At 41.4% G+C, this 17504-nt stretch overlaps 1 long non-coding RNA gene across 1 annotated transcript in view; it reads left to right on the top strand.

Moving 5' to 3' along the window:
• Positions 1-12990, top strand: part of LOC141739835 (uncharacterized) — a 44711-nt gene extending 31721 nt beyond the window's left edge. The window contains exons 2-3 of the long non-coding RNA XR_012585799.1: positions 11565-11633; positions 12651-12990. This is a non-coding gene — a long non-coding RNA (uncharacterized LOC141739835). The remainder of the gene's footprint in view (positions 1-11564; positions 11634-12650) is intronic.
• Positions 12991-17504: the final 4514 nt, after the last annotated feature.

Here is a 17504-nt window from a genome sequence, read left to right as displayed (position 1 = left end):
AGTTCTTCATTATTTGTCCCCAAATTGGCAAAGGCTGTCAACCATAATTGCCTTAAGTTTCTGCTTGCCTATGTGTGCGGATGAATGAAGGTGGGCTCTTTGACTACAGTCTGGCTACCAGAAGTTTTGTAGGATCTGTTTGGGTTGACCACTTTCCATTGAGAAAGCATGTAGTAAATCTAATCTCCTAGGGCAGCACATGTTACGTGTGGAGAGGTAAAGGTTGATGGAAATCTGCTATTTCTTGACTTTAAACTGACAAATGTCCTCTTTTACCAGAAACATCCTGTAACACAGGAACATAAGAGGAAACTGAGGGGATTCCAGTGCGAGGCATGAGGTGCTGGGAACAAGATACTTTCTCTCAGTTAAAAGTTGAACTACTGTTTAATGCCATAGCTCTTCTGGGTAGCTCTTCTGTGGCCCACACTAGAAGGGCTCATTGAGGACCATGCTTCCCTAACTAACCTTTGGAAAAAACCCAAACCCTTGTAAAGGCTGGATATATGGTGCCTGCTGCTTCTTCACCAAACCAGGCTTCTTGGTCATTCACAGACAACGTTAGATTGCTCTGAAGTGACATGGCAAGTCCAAGTCCGTAGTTACCTGACACTTCATTCTCTCCTAAGTGTTCATAGATAGTTTGATTATTTGTATGCGTTTTTTTTTCCCATTACCATGTGCTTGCACCAAGGGTCCCCCCAGTATAACAGCCTCTGTACTTTGGATTCCTCCATAGTGATGGCAACAAAGATAGCAGCTGCCGTCATTGCTAAGTTCAGGGCAGTCTTGACCTTTTTTTTCCTTTTATTCATTTATTCTCATGACAATATTGCTCTCCATCTCCTTTCCCTCCCTAGTAATTGCCTCCTTGTGGGTGGGCTGCCGTGTGTCCTCCAAGCTTTCATTTTGTTAAGCCAACAAGTCAATTTTCTATAGGGGTGGCAGAGTTAAATATTGCCCATCTCTACCAAAATCAGAGATAAAACAGAGGTAGAGAGAAAGTTCAGAACAGGATGAAGAATTCTGGCATAGCATTGGAGGACTGTCAAACAGAAGCCAAAATATGCAGTTTTAAAAATTTTTTGTTGGTGGTTTTCAGCTAAAATGCTTGTATTCCATTGTCTGCCACATACATCCATTGAAAGTGGAGATTTTGTTCATTCTTAAGCAAATTAACCTCATGCTGAAATTTAGGAAAACGGAAACCAGGAGTCCTAGAAGCCAAGCAAACCACAGCTTGGCCTGATCCAGAGAACATGGAGGTCAATGGAGATATTTTCGCACTCTTCAGTGTGTTTTGAATCAGTTCTCTTCTAGAGCAGCCATCATCAATCCCTGCTGAGAGGAGGACAGAGAAAATAAAGGCAATTGGATTAAAAATTCAACCCTCCACTGAAAAATCCCCTGCTCTTTATTTAAGTGTCAAATGTAGAAGAACAAATTACTGCAAATTTTTCTTCCATGGGAATTACCCAAATAACTTTTTGCTTTGAAAAGTCGGGGTTCATGTTTTGTGGCATCACTTTTCTTTCTTTTACAGGAATTGCGACAAATATAAAATGCATGCCTGAAGAAAGATAAATCAATCAAAGCATAATAACTTATTCAATAGTATAGACTAGTGCTGCCAGTGAAAATTGATAAAGGAATAATCAGAATGCATTAGACCCCATCCTTTCCTGAATTACATGAATGCAGCTCTTGATGTAGCAGAGGCAGTTTTGATACTTCAGAATCTATACAAGAAATGTGGGCCGAAATCTCCTCCCATATTAATTTTATGCCAGGGTAATTTCATGCATTTTAATGAAATCACTTTGCATTTACACCAGTAAGAGACACAAGAAAAAAGCTTCCATAAATATCATCTCTCCCTATTTTATTTATTTATTTTTTTTAAATAGGGAGAAAATATATAATTTGGACATAGTAATTTTCAGAAACACTATTCTTTTCCTTTGTGGAAGGATGATCTACAATATTCATAAATACAATAAATGTCTGTTGAGCAAGGTCCATATATTATACTGTCAAGAAAATACTGACCTAAAAAACAATGAAAGAAAAAAAAAAAGAAAAAAAAAATCCCTAATAAAAATACTGACACTAACACAGGGTCAAGTAAATTAACTTTTTGTTATGTGAGCAGCCATCTAAAAGGGGAATTTTCATCCTGAACTATTTAGCATTCCTTTTTTTTGGTTCTAAGTTTTTTTCTTTAACCTTCATTCAGCCTGCATCCGTAAGAAGGTCTCTTTGCTAATAAGGTTACTTGTTCAGCCCTTCTCGCCTCCTGTAATTTGCCTAAATTACGGAAGGCAAATTAAGCCAGCTCAAAACAATATTAACAGATTGGTGCTACCATCATAATTGAATCACAGCAGATGCAAAGGGACGATGGAGACTTGGTTGTAAATATATCAAGTGGTTCTGATGACAGTAATGTATTTTATTATGGAAACTATCATCATTTTTATGATCTAATGCACATTTACCTTTTTCTTGCCCTTCAGTCACCAGGTAGGACATAAGGTAAATCGTATTCCTGTATGTTAATGTTTTTTTCCTAGTTAACTGGTATTGAGATTATATTCTACATTATTCAGTGGCTGGTCTTACGCCTATACCACGTGGTGTCAATAAGGGAGAATCACTGTTTTTGAGAGGTATTAGTGTCCCGCACTCTTCTCTCATAAGCAGCTTCATGCAATGGGCTCTACAAGAGACACATGGACTCAGCTCTGCCTGTTCTTCCCCTGAGCAGCCACAAAACTCAGTGTCCTGAGCTGGACCCAAGCAGGAGCTGCAAGAAGGCTGTGGTGGATAGATGGTCCCTAGGATAGGTGGGCTTGGGTACCTCAAATCCCCAGGCCAAAGAGAAATGTCAGTGCTTGGTGACTCTTTAGTGCCCCCTTCTTTTGGGCTCTGCTCCAAGGCACCCGCCTCTCACCCCACCTGCAGGGCAGGTGCCTCAGGGTTGGGGCTGGACTTGAGCACTTCTGTACTCCAAATCCTGGCCAGGGAGGAGGACACAATATGGTGTTTGTACTTGCTACATGCGATAGGGTTGTCACACACATCCCATCTCTTTGGGTACTTATCAGACCACCAGTGTGGGTGGCCAGCCTTGAAGATGTTGATGCTTTTCTCATTCCCACAGGAATCCAGGCCGTACTCAATGCTGATATCCTTCATTTGATTTTAGCCTGCTAGCTTCCTGTGCTGCCCAGCTCTACACATTCTCTGCTTGTTTACACTTGAGAGAGAAAATCAGCTCAGGAAAAAACAATGCTCTTTTCCTTAGCTTGGAGCATCAATCAAAACAAGCAAGGGGAAATGAAGTGGAAATGGAGTGTGACATCTGGGGAAAAGCCTTCCTTTGATCTTTCTTTATATTGTTGGTTACAGCTAAAGGGGAAAACACTTCACAATTCCTTCATTACTTTGGGGTATGTGAAGTAATTGTTTTGGAAAAGGGTAGTGGTTGAATGTCTACATTCTGCAGTCCATGCTGGGGAACAATGTTGTGATGTTAACATAGTACAAACCACAAACAAAGAGGATAGCTTATCTAGTGGGAAAACTTAATTAATAGATTGGTGTTCATCCACAACTAATATTACCTATAAACTGTCCAACAAATTTTAACTGTATCAGAGGGGCTGCAAGATAAGGACATGATTGGAATAGTGTAGAGACCTTCCACTGCACTCCTCCTATTACAATGCTGTATGTGCTTGCTAACTTGCCTGTATATCATATTGGTTCACTGTATTAAATATGAAACATCTAAATTTTACCCTGCTAATTAGCCCTTTAGTGTTATTGTAGTCCAGGAGAAAGATGGTCCTACTGACTTCTCAGGTGTGATCTGCTGGTCAAGATCTGAGTGGCTTGTGATTGTAGAATAGGTGTATGAAGACATCCTAGGATGCTTTGTATCATAATAACTTTTCCTGGCACCAGGCGATAGTAACTTTAATCAGAAGCAGACATTTCTCATAATCAGAATGAACAGAGAAGGTGTTTTGATCATACATGATATCTGAACTCTCAGTTCAGCAATTATGAACTTCAGTGAACTACAAAGTATTATTTTTTTATTTTCATTGTAATGCCAAATAAAGCAATTTTTTCTCTGGAACAAATGATGGCTTTTCCAGTGTAAACTAGGGGTTAACACAGGTTAGGCTAACATTTGGCATGTTGTCCTTTCCAAACCCTTACAGTCAAATCCTCTCTCCATACAGTCAGAGAATTCAGATGCGTCCATGCCTTGGATGCTCTTTCAGACAAAAATCCAAACATTCAATCTTCCAGAGTGTGACAATCTGGGTTTTTTTGTGGGGGATCCCTATATGACAATTAGAAAACAACAGCAGAAGGCAGTTACCTGTGTCTGGAAGAGCGTGCCTGGATTACACCTCGCGGAGTATGTTACAGTCAGGACTGTCACTGATCTAAAAGACCCCAACCTTTCTTAACATATGATGATCTGAAGTCCACACTTCCATTACCTTCCACTTACATGACCACTGTCTGCACATGTGGAAACTCCTGTTAGCGCAGGACACTACGGTGGCCCCAGCGGTGAGGTGGTCTACCTTGGCATCCTCAGACCTGTTCTAGCCGCTCCGACTCCTAAGTCTTGGTCCTCATCATCAAGCAACAAAACAGCCTGGCACAAGCATTTTTGAGTTTTCAATCAGTCCCATTCTAGAAATGTGATCAATAGTTCTGACTCTCAGGCATCACCAAAAAGCAGCTAATTCCCTCAAGACTCAAGGGGACATTTCCAACACCTGCTATAAGGGAACTTCTTCAATTTTCATAATTCTTTATAAGAACAACAGACAATAAAACATGCAAACGTAGCACTGAACCTCTCACACCAACCTTCTCTGTAAACCAAGACAAAACCGAGCCACACACAGCAAAGACGAGGCACATTAGTGCGATGCTGGGAGATGCTCAGTGGTATGGTGGTACGGGCAGAATAAGATGCCTTTGCAGGAGAGAACAAAACTGGAATTCCATTAAAAAATCATGGGTTTGGTTTTAACTAATTAAACCATAAAAGCCCTACGAGCTTGTGAGGTCCTCTTCTTTCTTCATGGGCTTTACATTTCCCCCAGCTAAGCAGCCAAAGGATGATGAGTGCACAGTCTGTCAGTGTCTTCGAACGCTGCCACCCACCACATCTTGTGACTTAGCAGACTCAGTGTCCATTTATCTTCAAGTTCCTCTGTGAAGCCTGTTCACTAGTTTAAACAATTTGGATTAATGAAAATCATAAATGTACATAAAGTATAATTTTTCATTATATGTCCAATCATATTTCTAGCAAGTTTCTTTTTCTGTGGCCTGAGCATTATAAATGAAAAAAACAAACCATACTGGAACACTGTGGGATCAATGCAAGTGTCTGCCTCCAATCTTGTCAAACTGACAGACATTGAAGTAAGCAGTTCAAGACTTTTTTTTCTGTTTTGTTGATGTTGTTGGGTTTATTTTGTTTGGTTGGTTGGTTTGTTGTTTTGGTTTGGTTTTGTTTGTTTGTTTGTTTGTTTTTATGGTACAGCAGCAAAAATGGGATATTTTTTACCCAGTGTTCTGAACAATTCAGAATTTGAGGAGCACTAGATCTAGACCCAAAGATAAATTGTGCATGATATCACTACCACATGATCAATTAAAACCAGGCTCCTAGTTTTGAACTTTGTGTTTGGAGAAACAGCAACAGTCCGCCTCAAAACCATGCAGTAGAACCCCTTCCATCTCTGGTGTCAGGTCTCTCTTCATCTCAGATGGGGGATTTCTTTGTTACTGAATTAAAGCAAAATTCACTAGTCACCAGAGTGCCCTGAAAAACTGAGGTACAAAGTGATTATTACTAGTTTCTCTACAACAGCAAATTGCTTCTGTTTTAAATATTTCCCAGGAAGGACATTTATTTTTCAAGTCCCTCAAATAAAAACAACAATTCTGGAGAGGGTGGCAGTGCTTATATTTATTATCTGACAAATGTTATGTAGCAAAAGATTACATCTGTCTATATTTTTTGGACAGTTTGTGGGAGCTGATGCCATCGGAAATGAAAGAACCAACTTCTGAGAATGTTTCCTTTTGGTTTATTGCCTCATTTTGTTTTATGAATGCAGCCTCCATAGTCTTTTGTTTTTATTCTGGCTTTCCATGTCTCTCTGCCTGCTACTTTAGCTAGTTGTGTCATCACTTACACTATAAAACCCAGGGGCTCTAACTGGACGTAAAAATAGCCTTGTATAGAATTTGTGAACCTCCACAGAATGAATTTGATATAACAATAATAAAAAGCTTCATGCATTTAGAAACAAATCAGTTTATCCTTTTTGTAATGTGGGGAAAAAAAAAGAAATCTTAAAAACAAAAGAGGAAAAAATCCCGTCTTTGTCTCAATTGCAAGCCCTCTGTGTATCCAGCCAAAGGAACAAATTTCTCCAGCAGAGGGAAGTCCATACAGAGGACAGTTATGCAAGCTTCTGCTCCAACCAAAGCCATCCCTTCAACGCAAGGAGCTCATTGCCAATTCCTATTCAACATATAATCTCACAGGCCAGTGGGGATGAATGCATGTGGGGTTGGGAAGGAAGAGAAATGGGGATGAAGAAAAATATAATGTTCCCTGCGTAAAATGCAAGTTTCCTGTATATATGTCTCCCTCCCTTCCTCCCAAGAGCACAAATTTCTATCAGATCTTTCCTGAACCTCATTTGATTCTCAGCAGTCCTCCATGCCTTTTCCTCTGGAGGCCTTGCACGTATGCACATATTCCAGTTTTCATTTGCTGTGTCTGTGCATTCTATTTTTCAAAGCTAATAGATGAGTCTGATGTTTTCTACTATTTTATACTCTGGAGAAGTTTTTTTCCAGCAAAAACCTTGTGAAAAATTGCAGTATGCAGCTTTAACTCACACACTGCAGGTTGCCCCATGGAATTGGAGTCTTGTGATTTTCTTCATTTGCCCAAGCAGAATATGGTCAGTGTAAGGCAGAGATGTCAAACGCGCTCAGAGAACAAGGACCATTATAACTTGTAGCCATGGTCTGTAGTCTTCATCTGTAAAGTCTGAGCCTCATATTACACTCAATAAACAGCCTGTCTTTAAACTAAATATAGACCACTTCTCATGCAAATTACATTATCCCGAGTGGAGCATACCATTACAGTAATTGCATTTACAAAGGATGTGAGCATGCCTAAGCCTTTGGGGAAAAGTTTTTTCCTCCACCTACATAAATCTTAAGATTCAAGGCTCCATTGAGATGAAGGGCTTGTTCATACCTCAGTCTCCCTGTGACAGCCCTCCATCATTTCAGGTTGGAGAGCTGCCCTGGGAAGCAGGAGGAGGAGGAACGGGCATTTGCCTGTGATTCTCCAGACAGTGCTCCTGGTGTGGCCATTCACATCTGAGTGGTAAGTGAATATAAAATGCCCTGAAGTGAAATGGGAGCATTTTACACCTCCTCTGTTCTGAAAGTAACTGCATAAGAAGAAGTAAAAAAAAAAAAAAAAAAAAAAAAAAAAAAAAAAAAAAAGAGTTGTTATTCTTAGGAAGTGGGTGCATAAGGACGTGAATAAGGCTACAAGGTAAACTCAGATTATGGCTTTCCCAACCGCCTTTCTACTAATACTTATTTTTCAGAATTAAAAATCTCTTTGCAAATGCAAGTAGTTACATAGAAAGTAGTTACATGGAAAAAAAATCACCTCATAAACCGCTTTACTGCCTCCTAATCTTTCTGATGTGAAAACCAGAGACCAACTAGTAACACGGAAGATGGGAGTTCAGGTTCAGAGGAGGAAAGTGCCACATCAACAAGAAAGTATTTTTGGCATCTAAGATATAATGTGGCATACGGAATTTAGACATGATTTCAGCACTTAGACTCCATGGCTTATTCCAGAGCTGCGATGAAGACGTGATTGCCCAAAAAAGGCAGATCTAGGATGGCCTGTCTCATCTTAGAGATAAAACTGTAATTCCAGTAAACGGTGCCTTAGATAACAGAGAAACTCGGCAAAAAGGATAGGGGCAGCTGAATAACCTACACCAGACTGATCTAAGTGAACATATTTCAGAGAGGGTCTGCTAAGGCATTCCCAACAGAAAAATGAGCAGTTGGATCTGATAGGAATTTCCTTGCCCTCATGTGGGGAGTGAAACTTCGGAAAAAGGGGACATGACAAGCAGCTCCTCAGCCCCCTCTGCTCCTACCGCCAAGTCAAAGGAGGCACAGGGCACCCGCTAGGTAGAAGAAACCATTAATAACCATTAAGGCTAAGAGAAAACTTGCAGATGTCGGAAAGCATAAAATAAAATGCGCTCTTAGGCAGTCTGCAGCACGATGGCACATCCCCTGAGTGACGGGAGACCCTAATGTATCTTGGAGGAGGAGAAGACAGAAAGAAGTGATGTTTGCAGTGAGCGAATCTCTCCCTCGGGGGCCAATGAGCAAATCAGATCACTTGTGAAGCTCTGTGGCAGCAAGTGCTCACAGGCGGTGCATGGAATAGTAAGTAGGGAAGAAAAGCGTCTCCCAGGTGGGTGCAAAAAGCCCTGCGCGGGGCTGTCAGGGCAGCGCCAGCCTGGCTGTGTCATTACTAGGAACCACAAGGGACGAGGGAAGAGACCTGTCTTCTGCTGGGCTGGTGGGACCAACCAGGGCACCAAGGATGGGATGTTTCTCAGCTGCAGTGGGGATTTGCAGCACCACCGCTTGTGACTGCTGGATAAGGCGTTGGGATCGCTGCCACAGCAGTGTAGCAAATCAGCACTAAGAGCTGTCAAGAGGACACTGTTATTAATGTAAAGCTGCTCTTAATCAGTTCAAGGAAGCTGCAAAATTAGCCTCCCCTAGGAGAGTGGCTGAACAAACGTGGCAGAGAGAACAAGAAGGGGATTCTTTGGTCAAGTCAGTATGGGAAACTTGGGCTAGAAACACTGTGTTTTCAGTCCCAAGAAGGGAAGGTCGCAAATTTAAATACGTTTGTATCTGTCTTCCCCTCCTAGTCCCCATGCTTTCCTTTCCTCCCAGTCTCTCATTGGCAGCACTGGCACATGGAGAAAATACAAGTACAACCCTGCTGTGCCTGTATCACTGGCAAGGCACAGAAATGATGATGCCAACAGCATCACCAAAGCACCAAAAAAAAGATGCCAACAGCAGCGAGGGAAAATGTAAAGCAGAGAAAGTGGGTCGTGACTCAGCCACTTCCCTGGGCAGCCTGTTCCAATGCTTAATAACCCTTTCAGTGAAGAAATTTTTCCTAATATCCAATCTAAATCTTCCCTGGTGCAACTTGAGGCCATTTCCTCTTGTCCTGTCTCCTGTCACTTGGGAGAAGAGACTGACACACAACTCTCTACACCCTCCTTTCAGGCAGTTGTAGAGAGCGAGAAGGTCTCCCCTCAGCCTCCTTTTCTCCAGGCCGAACAACCCGAGCTCCCTCAGCCGCTCCTCATGAGACTTGTTCTCCAGACCCCTCACCAGCTCTGTTGTCCTTCTCTGGACCCACTCCAGCACCTCAATATCTTTCTTGTGGTGAGGGGCCCAAAACTGGACACAAGACTTGAGGTGGGGCCTCACCAGTGCTGAGTACAGGGGGACGATCGCTTCCCTAGTCCTACTCACCACACTGTTCCTGATACAGGCCAGGATGCTGTTGGCCTTCTTGGCCACCTGGGCACACTGCCAGCTCAACCAACACCCCCAGGTTTTTCCACCAGGCAGCTCTCCAGCCACTCTGCCCCAATCCTGTAGCGCTGCCTGGGGTTGTTGTGACCCAAGTGCAGGACCCGGCCCTTGTCCTTGTTGAACCTCATACCATTGGCCTTGGCCCATCGATCCAGCCTGTCCAGATCTCCCTGTAGACCTTTGCTACCCTGAAGCAGATCAACACTCCTGCCCTACTTAATGTTGTTTGCAGCTGGCAGATGACAATTTGAGCTGGCTGGAGCCTTAGGGGAAAGCGTGAGCCTAGTAGCAACATCCTGCGTAGCCTCATTAAACCAGAAAGCTCCAAGCTCTGTGGCATAGGTGTGCCATAGCATTGCTGTCATCTATAGCTGTGGGATGTTTTTTTGCTGGAGATAGACAGAAATACTTGGAAAGCGGAGAGTGGGCAAATCTCAGCTTGTCCCAGGCTAGCTCATCTTCCAGAGCAGCTGCCAGGGACACAGCACTCCCATGGCCTCGCAGGACCTGGGGACTAGGAACACCTCACAGCTGCCCGCAGCAGACACCTGCAGGCAGCATCCTGGGGCTGTGAGGGTGCAATGCGGTCAGGAACTGGCACTGCCCATGGGGCTGTCCCCTGGTACGGGGAAACACGTGACCAACCTGCATCAAACATACTCTGAGCCCTCTAGACTTTAATTTCCTTGCAAAGACCAATGTATCCCCACTTCAGAGTCCTTTTTGTGGAGCCAGACCAGCAAAAAGCGTTTATAAATGCACCGGTTATAAACTCAGGTTAGACTGTGCCAGCACCGAAGCAGTTTCAGAGTCGTAAGTGCGCAATATAAAGATTCAAATACACCACCTACTTCATTTCAAGCAAATCTTTCTCTCCAGGACATAAAACACTAAATAAAAGCTGCTGTAATGCCTGGGGTATCCAGTTTCTCTAAAGGTATAAAGTAGACCAGCCTCTCAGGGATTTTTCAAATTGACAGAAGGTGATTAAACGGAGAGCAGTAAGACAGGAAGTGCCCTAAGTGTTAAATACTTAAAGCTGGTTTGTGCCGTTGTGAGTAAATGGAATCAATGCTCTGTATCATTATTTAAACACTATAATTAAATTTGGAAATTCAGTTGCTTAATGTTCCCTCTGGCCCGCAGCCAGAGAAAATTGCGGTCAAAGGAGGGGGCCAATAAACCAGCAAGGCAGCTCAGGTGCGCTGGAGATCAGAGGAGAAATTAGTTCCAGGGTACTAATTGAAATCAGTGGACTTAAAGGGGGTCCCAGTCAATCTCAGGGAGCTGAGTGAGGTTTTGTCTCATTTTGTGTTGGTTTGGAGACAAGTTTTCCTGCACTCTGTGCCTCCACCTTGAGTTGCTTCTCTGTTGTCTCTGTTGAAGTGATCACAGTGCTACCTTGGGAAGGATTTTGTAGTGATATTTCCTTTGAAAGGCTGTTTTTCTCCCTAGCATCAGCCAAAGCACAGCTACTCTAAAAACTTTTTTAAACTTTCACAAGCAGAAGTGAGAGGGACCATTGTTTTTAATGATGGAGTCCCACTCCCAGAAAAAGGACCTACTCCTGTCCCTGAACAGATCCTCACTGCTTTTAGGTGGCCCTTGAGCACTTTTCTGCATGCTCCCCAGCAAGGGACAGCAATGATGCTCTCTATGGCACCTCTGCTCTTCAGTCCTTATGTGGCTCTGAGCTGATTATTTAGATAAGGGCCACAGAGAGAGTCAGATATAGTCTCAGCCCAGTATTTATGGCTTAAAAAACAGCAGACTTGGTCTAAATTATCCTATACTAACTGAAGCAATTTTTGTACCTTCTTTAGGTGGATGTACCTGTAACAACAGGCTGAATAGGGAGCATTTTGTCACCTTCTCTGGATACTGCCTTCTGGGTAAGGGGTTTTCCTACAGAATAGGAATATTGGATCCATGTCCCCGTTTTTAATGTGACAGAGTAAAGGCATGGTGGTAGTGTTTCTTTCTCCCTCCATCATCTACAGAGGATAATTTAATTTTGGTTCCCCTCAGGTAGACTAATAGCTGGGAACTAATGTCAAGGAAACCTACAGTGAAAACAAACTTTGATCGGCAAGGCCAGTTGGCCACTGGGGCAGATTGCAAAGATTTTCCATCTGTGATGTCTTCAAATAAAGAATGGGAAATTTCCTGGAAGTTGCTGGTTAGGCAACTTACTGAGCTTGGCATAGAAGTAAAAGACTGAAAGGTGCCTGATAATAGGATGTCAAAGTAACTGATCAAACAGTCCTCAGCTGTGAGAATCTATGAATCATTGGTGCAAAAGGGTTTTGCAGCCACTAAATTTGTGATACAATGCTGGATTTATTTTTTTTTTTAATTTTGAGATTAATAGCTAAAGATAATTGGTGCTAAGGTTTTAAAAGCAAACTTCATTTTATGCATAACGCCAGGACAGCAAATTATCTAATCGTATTTATGCTACTTGTGGCAGAACCGTGCCTCCCATTGCTTGAAAAATAGTATCATGGAGCAAGATTTGTAAGGAATTTTCTTATTTTCATCCAGCAGATTTTAAGGTCAAGCTTAGTAGTTTGTCATTGACAAGGCCTTTAGTCATTTTGAAGAATTGGGAAAATAGGGCGATCAGTGGTTTTCAATGTCTTGTCCTACCAGCATTGCATTCAGAGAGATAAGTGTCCTCATTCAAGTTGCATTTTTCTTAGCATTTTTAACAGGTATTTCTGTCTTTGGCAATCTACTCTAGGGAAAAAGAAAATAAAGATCAAAGAAAATGACAATGCGAATTGCAGAAAGATACCTTTGAGCAGTTTGTATAAAGATGAGATTGCCTACTAGAGATGATCTTTAGAGCAGTTTCCATGGTACATGCAAACAACCTTAATGCAAAATTATGCCCAACTCTCTTTCAGGTGTTCCTTTAGCTAAAAGAAGGAGAATAAACAGCTCATTCCGACCACCACCTTACTTCAGAAATCAGCAACGAGGATGGCAAAATCTGTGCTGGGGTAATCATGTTTTGCAAGAGGATTTCGCTTCTGCAAGATGCTCAGCAGATCCTGCAGAACTGACATGGATTTGGAGACAATTAAGACTTTGCAGAATCAAGCTGATAATTATCATGTTTTCATCAGTGTTACCTCCTGGGTATGAAGCTTATATTTCAAGTTTTGATCTCATAAGTAATTTCTCTAACTTTTTCTCATTGCAGCTTCTTGAAATAAAGTCTTCAAATAAGTTTGGCATACAGGTACATGAATGCCTCACAGTTTATTGGAGGTGATACTAATGACTTTTTAGGGATACTAATTAATCAAATGATTCTTTTACATTGTTGAGACTGGAGAGAAAAAAAAAAAAACAAAACAAAACCAAAACCAATCCTGATTTTCAGATACATTTCCCAATTTGTTTAAATATACATATATAAATATATTATATATACAAATACAGAGATTTTTATATAGTGAGATGATAATCCTTATGTTACTGTAACGCAGCCTAAACAAAACACATTACTTTGATGTGTATCTCTCACCCTTACGTCAGAGGTGCCACCCTTAGATCTCAGGTATGACCCTTAGAGAGTAAACTCCTTGGGGCAGGCAATGGCCCTGCTCTTGCTACATAGTAGAAAAAGTCGACTTTACAGAGATGTTCCATTTTGTGCTTAAGTTTGTACAAAAGAGAATTAGAAGTAAGGCTTTTTTTCCTTTATAGTTACACACGTGTGATTGGTTGGCTGAAGAGATTAAGCTTTTGATGTGTAGGATAGGCAGAGATAGGGTGAGGTGTCCCATTCCCAAGAAATGTGTTGGGTATAGAGTGGTTGCCTGTGAATACAGAGCCCCAGGAAAGTGTCCATCTAGGATGAGGGCTTCTGGTGCTACAGAGGTTCCCATCAGTAGTGGCTGTGATAAGTGAGACCTCCACAGTGTGCTCCATGAAACAATATTGACTTCACAGCATCTGCACTTAAAAACTTGCTGATGTGCACATTGATCTGCCAGACATTTCGAGATTTCAGATGTTTTGGTCTGAAACCTTTGGGACCACAAACCTATGAATTAGATCATTCATTTGGGAGGGAGGAACAGGCTTTTAGAAAATAATGTCAGTGGGAATTAGCAGGCTTGGGAAATAGCAGTCTCTAGAGTATGTCACTGCCTGTTTACTTCTACATTTGCAGATGAAGGCAGTAGTACACATACGTGATACCTCAAGCTGTGGCTGCTCTTCTGAAAAGGGTTTTAAGACCACACTTCATTTTTAGGAGAGGATTCTAAAATGAAACAATTTTCTTTTGGCAAGGGCCATACTGGGAGAAGGCTAAACACCTGTCCTAGCCTGGCACAGACACACATGGGGCTGCATTTGCTCTGCAAAGAGAGAGCTTTCATCTCTAGCCCCTGCTGTCTGGCACATTTCACATGTATTAATTCTACAGAAAAAAACACCCCACCAAACCCACAACATGAATTTTTTTATTTTTTATTTTTTTTAACAGATGTCTAATTAACTACTGGCTGCTATTTTTCTCTTAGACGTGCTTTTGGGAGATTAATGATAATGAAAAATTGCTGAATCCCCTTTATCCCAAAGAACATTCATTCCAATAGTTTAGATCCAATGCCATAACCCACAACATAACGTTGGATGCTCTACGGCTTTCAAGTGTAATCCCCATCTCTGTTTTGGGGGAAGGGAGATGTGGTTTGTTTTTTTACATCCATGTCTGTTTTGATTCATACGCAATTTATGATGTGCTTTCAACTGTTCAGGTAACTTGCCTTCTGTGCATATTCCACAAAGCGAACAGAGTTTATAAGCCAGATATACAAACTTTGAAGAGTTCTACTTTTTTGAATTGTTTGATGGATTACACGTATTTGTATAATAAGATGTGGTGCGGACATTGTTGCAGACCATGCTTAATGGATTGGAAGAAGGAAGTTTATATTCCCACGGTGAACATAAGCATCCGCTGTGTTTGCAGGCTCCTAGTCAGAAAAATCCACTGAAGCAAAACATTTGCTGCCAAAAGGAAAGTTGTCATCTGACAGTTGGCCATTGTATCACAGTGGGAGGAAAGGAGGTACTGTACTGCAGCCTGGCATTGCAATGGAGACAGGGAGCCTGAATATCTCCGCCAGTAGAAATCTCCTTGAGCTGACCTGTCTTCCCGCAGAGCTCCAGTTCACTCTCTTTCTCAACTACTTTCATTCAGTCCTTTTCTGCCTCTGCCAGAGACACTTCTCTGAAAACCCAGGGATGAAAAATTGTTCTCCATTGTAACTGGAAAGTTAGGGGAGATGGCCCAAGGGTGGCTTCACATCTCCACTTTAGCTGCCTTTCGCTGCAACTTTCTCATCAGTTTTTGTTATAATTTGTTTTTTAATCATACAGCCCTGGCCTTCCCGGCCCTCCAGAATGTGGGTAGAAGCTCTTCATATCACACTATATAAAATTTCTCTGCAATTGAAGTGCGCTATTGAAATAGAAACTCAGATGTTAATTGCACTGAGATATCTGAGTCTAGAAGAATATTCTTTTTCTTAACAAGTTCTGGCTATTTGATCTCTGCAAGACAAGCAATGAAACCCTGCTATCACAGCAGTGATGGTAGATTGCTCTACCAAAAGGGCATCTCTTCAGTAGAATTATTTTTATGAACACTTTCAACTGTTGTCCCATATGTTGAGCACACTTTGGGGAGGCTTGGCTGTGCAATGGGGCTTTTCATGCCAGAAATGGCAGATCTCTTAGGATTGAATTAGTCATACTGATGTCGTGACCTTTCATTAATATACTCAGTTTCAAAAATAAAATTTAATCCTTCTTAATAAGTCTCCCTTGCTTTTTCTGAACATCTTTTTCTTCTAATTCAGGAGCAGACAGATCCTAAAACCTGAATGTAAATTCCTGAGAAGAGTCTCTTTTTTTAATCATTCCCCAACCTTTTTTCTTAATAAGCTCAGGAAGTTAAGAAAAGTTCCTATATTCCTTTCACAAAACACACCAGTAATTTCAACTTCCGTGGAAGAAAGTCACTGCAACCCTATATAATTAAACTTCCTACCATATCCTACTAATTATATGTCACTTCCTTTAGGGAAATTATTTCCCAATTCCTGTATCATATCAGTACAAATGTAAGGTATAATAATACTGATTTATTCTTACAGATATTTCCCCTCTCATACAACAAAGATACGTTTCATTCTCAAACTTCTCTCAGCTCTTTAATATTCAAGAGCTCTTACATTCTCATTAGTAAATAATAGACCTTTAAATTTCAGCCTCTTCTCAGAGTATTGCATTTTTCAAATACAAATTTGGATTACTTGTAAGCTTCTGAAAGCAGCACAGAGCTTTGCTTACATGCCTTTTTTTCCTTACATTTGCATTTACAAACAATGGGTTTGTAAATCACCTCCTCATCCCCCAGTGTGCAGAGTATTTTTTAAATTATTGCTGATGCATCTTGGATTTCATCTAATTAAACCATACTCAGCTGATGGATGTGTTTCTGTTTTATCTTTCCTTGCACTACAATACTCTTTTCTTTACTAGGCTTTCTGGGTTAGCTTCCCTTAATGCTCTTAAAGTCCTGCAAAAATTCTGAATAAAATAGTGGGACAATTTAGCCTGGGAGTCCTAGTTTATTATTTCAGATCGGGTCTGATCCTGTGCCCAGTGAAGTCAATAGAATGGTGCCTCATGATTTTTGATTAAACCTTTTGATTAAACCTGATGAATCGAATTCGGTTGTTCTCAAACCTCTTAGGTCAAGACCTCTTCTTTCTTCTCCTCTTCAATAGCTGAAGCATGGGCAAGGGCCAAAAGAAAGGCTCTTTACGTGACTGCTACAGAATAGAGATCTTTCATTGAGACAGAAGAGAGGAAGAGAAACTCAAAATTGTATAGGTCAGAGATAAAGACCTGGAGGCTGTGCTTCTCCCCCACTCCAAATGCAGCCTACCCTTTGCTATAGAGCCAACGCTCTGAAATCTCTCTTGATTTGAGAATCAAGAGTTGGCTTTCCTCGTACTTTCTTCCTGGATATCACTAAATCATGCCGGTGAAACAAAGACCTTCCCACCCTCTTGAGACATGCATGCACACACATCCCACCTCTAAAGGCCTTTGAGACACAATCTGTGATAAAAAGCAGTTATGCTACTTCTTTCTTACCTTTATAAATGAAAGTGGTTAAATGCATATGACTTTCTACCCATCATCACAGCCTGAATTTAAATGCAGATTTTGTGGCTCTCTGGAAAGAGAACCACATCATTTTTTAGGGACCTATTCCAGCCACAACCATTATTTTATTTTACTGAAGGAAGCAGTGCTAGTTCTTGGCTCTGGCCAATTATGGAAAAGGTGGCTGGGTTCAGAAAAGGGAACTTGGTTATCACAGTGTTGAATTTTCAGGTACCTATCTATATGGCACCTTCCTCCTTAGTACATTTCTTGCTGTTCAAGCTTCATACAAGGTGTGGGTATTGTTAGACATCCAGGAGACACAGAGGTCCATGCGCTATGCAGACACCTCTTAAACTTGGCCAATAAGATACTTTAAGGGAAGGCTCAAACTCTTTGCCCTCTTAGCAATCCTAAATGGAGTTTCTTCTGTGAATTCATGCCTTGTAGTGCTCCCTAATCCCCCTGTCATGATTCAGGGACAAAACTATTATTGGGGAAAAAGCAAAGCAAAAAAACCTAGACATATGGAAAAGAAAAGTCCTGCATGATAAACTACT

The sequence above is a fragment of the Larus michahellis genome, chromosome 2 (genome assembly GCF_964199755.1).
Source record: "Larus michahellis chromosome 2, bLarMic1.1, whole genome shotgun sequence".
NCBI classification, from domain to species: domain Eukaryota; kingdom Metazoa; phylum Chordata; class Aves; order Charadriiformes; family Laridae; genus Larus; species Larus michahellis.
The sequence above is the reverse complement of the archived record's forward strand: the minus strand, read 5'-3'. Positions and strand labels throughout refer to the sequence as shown.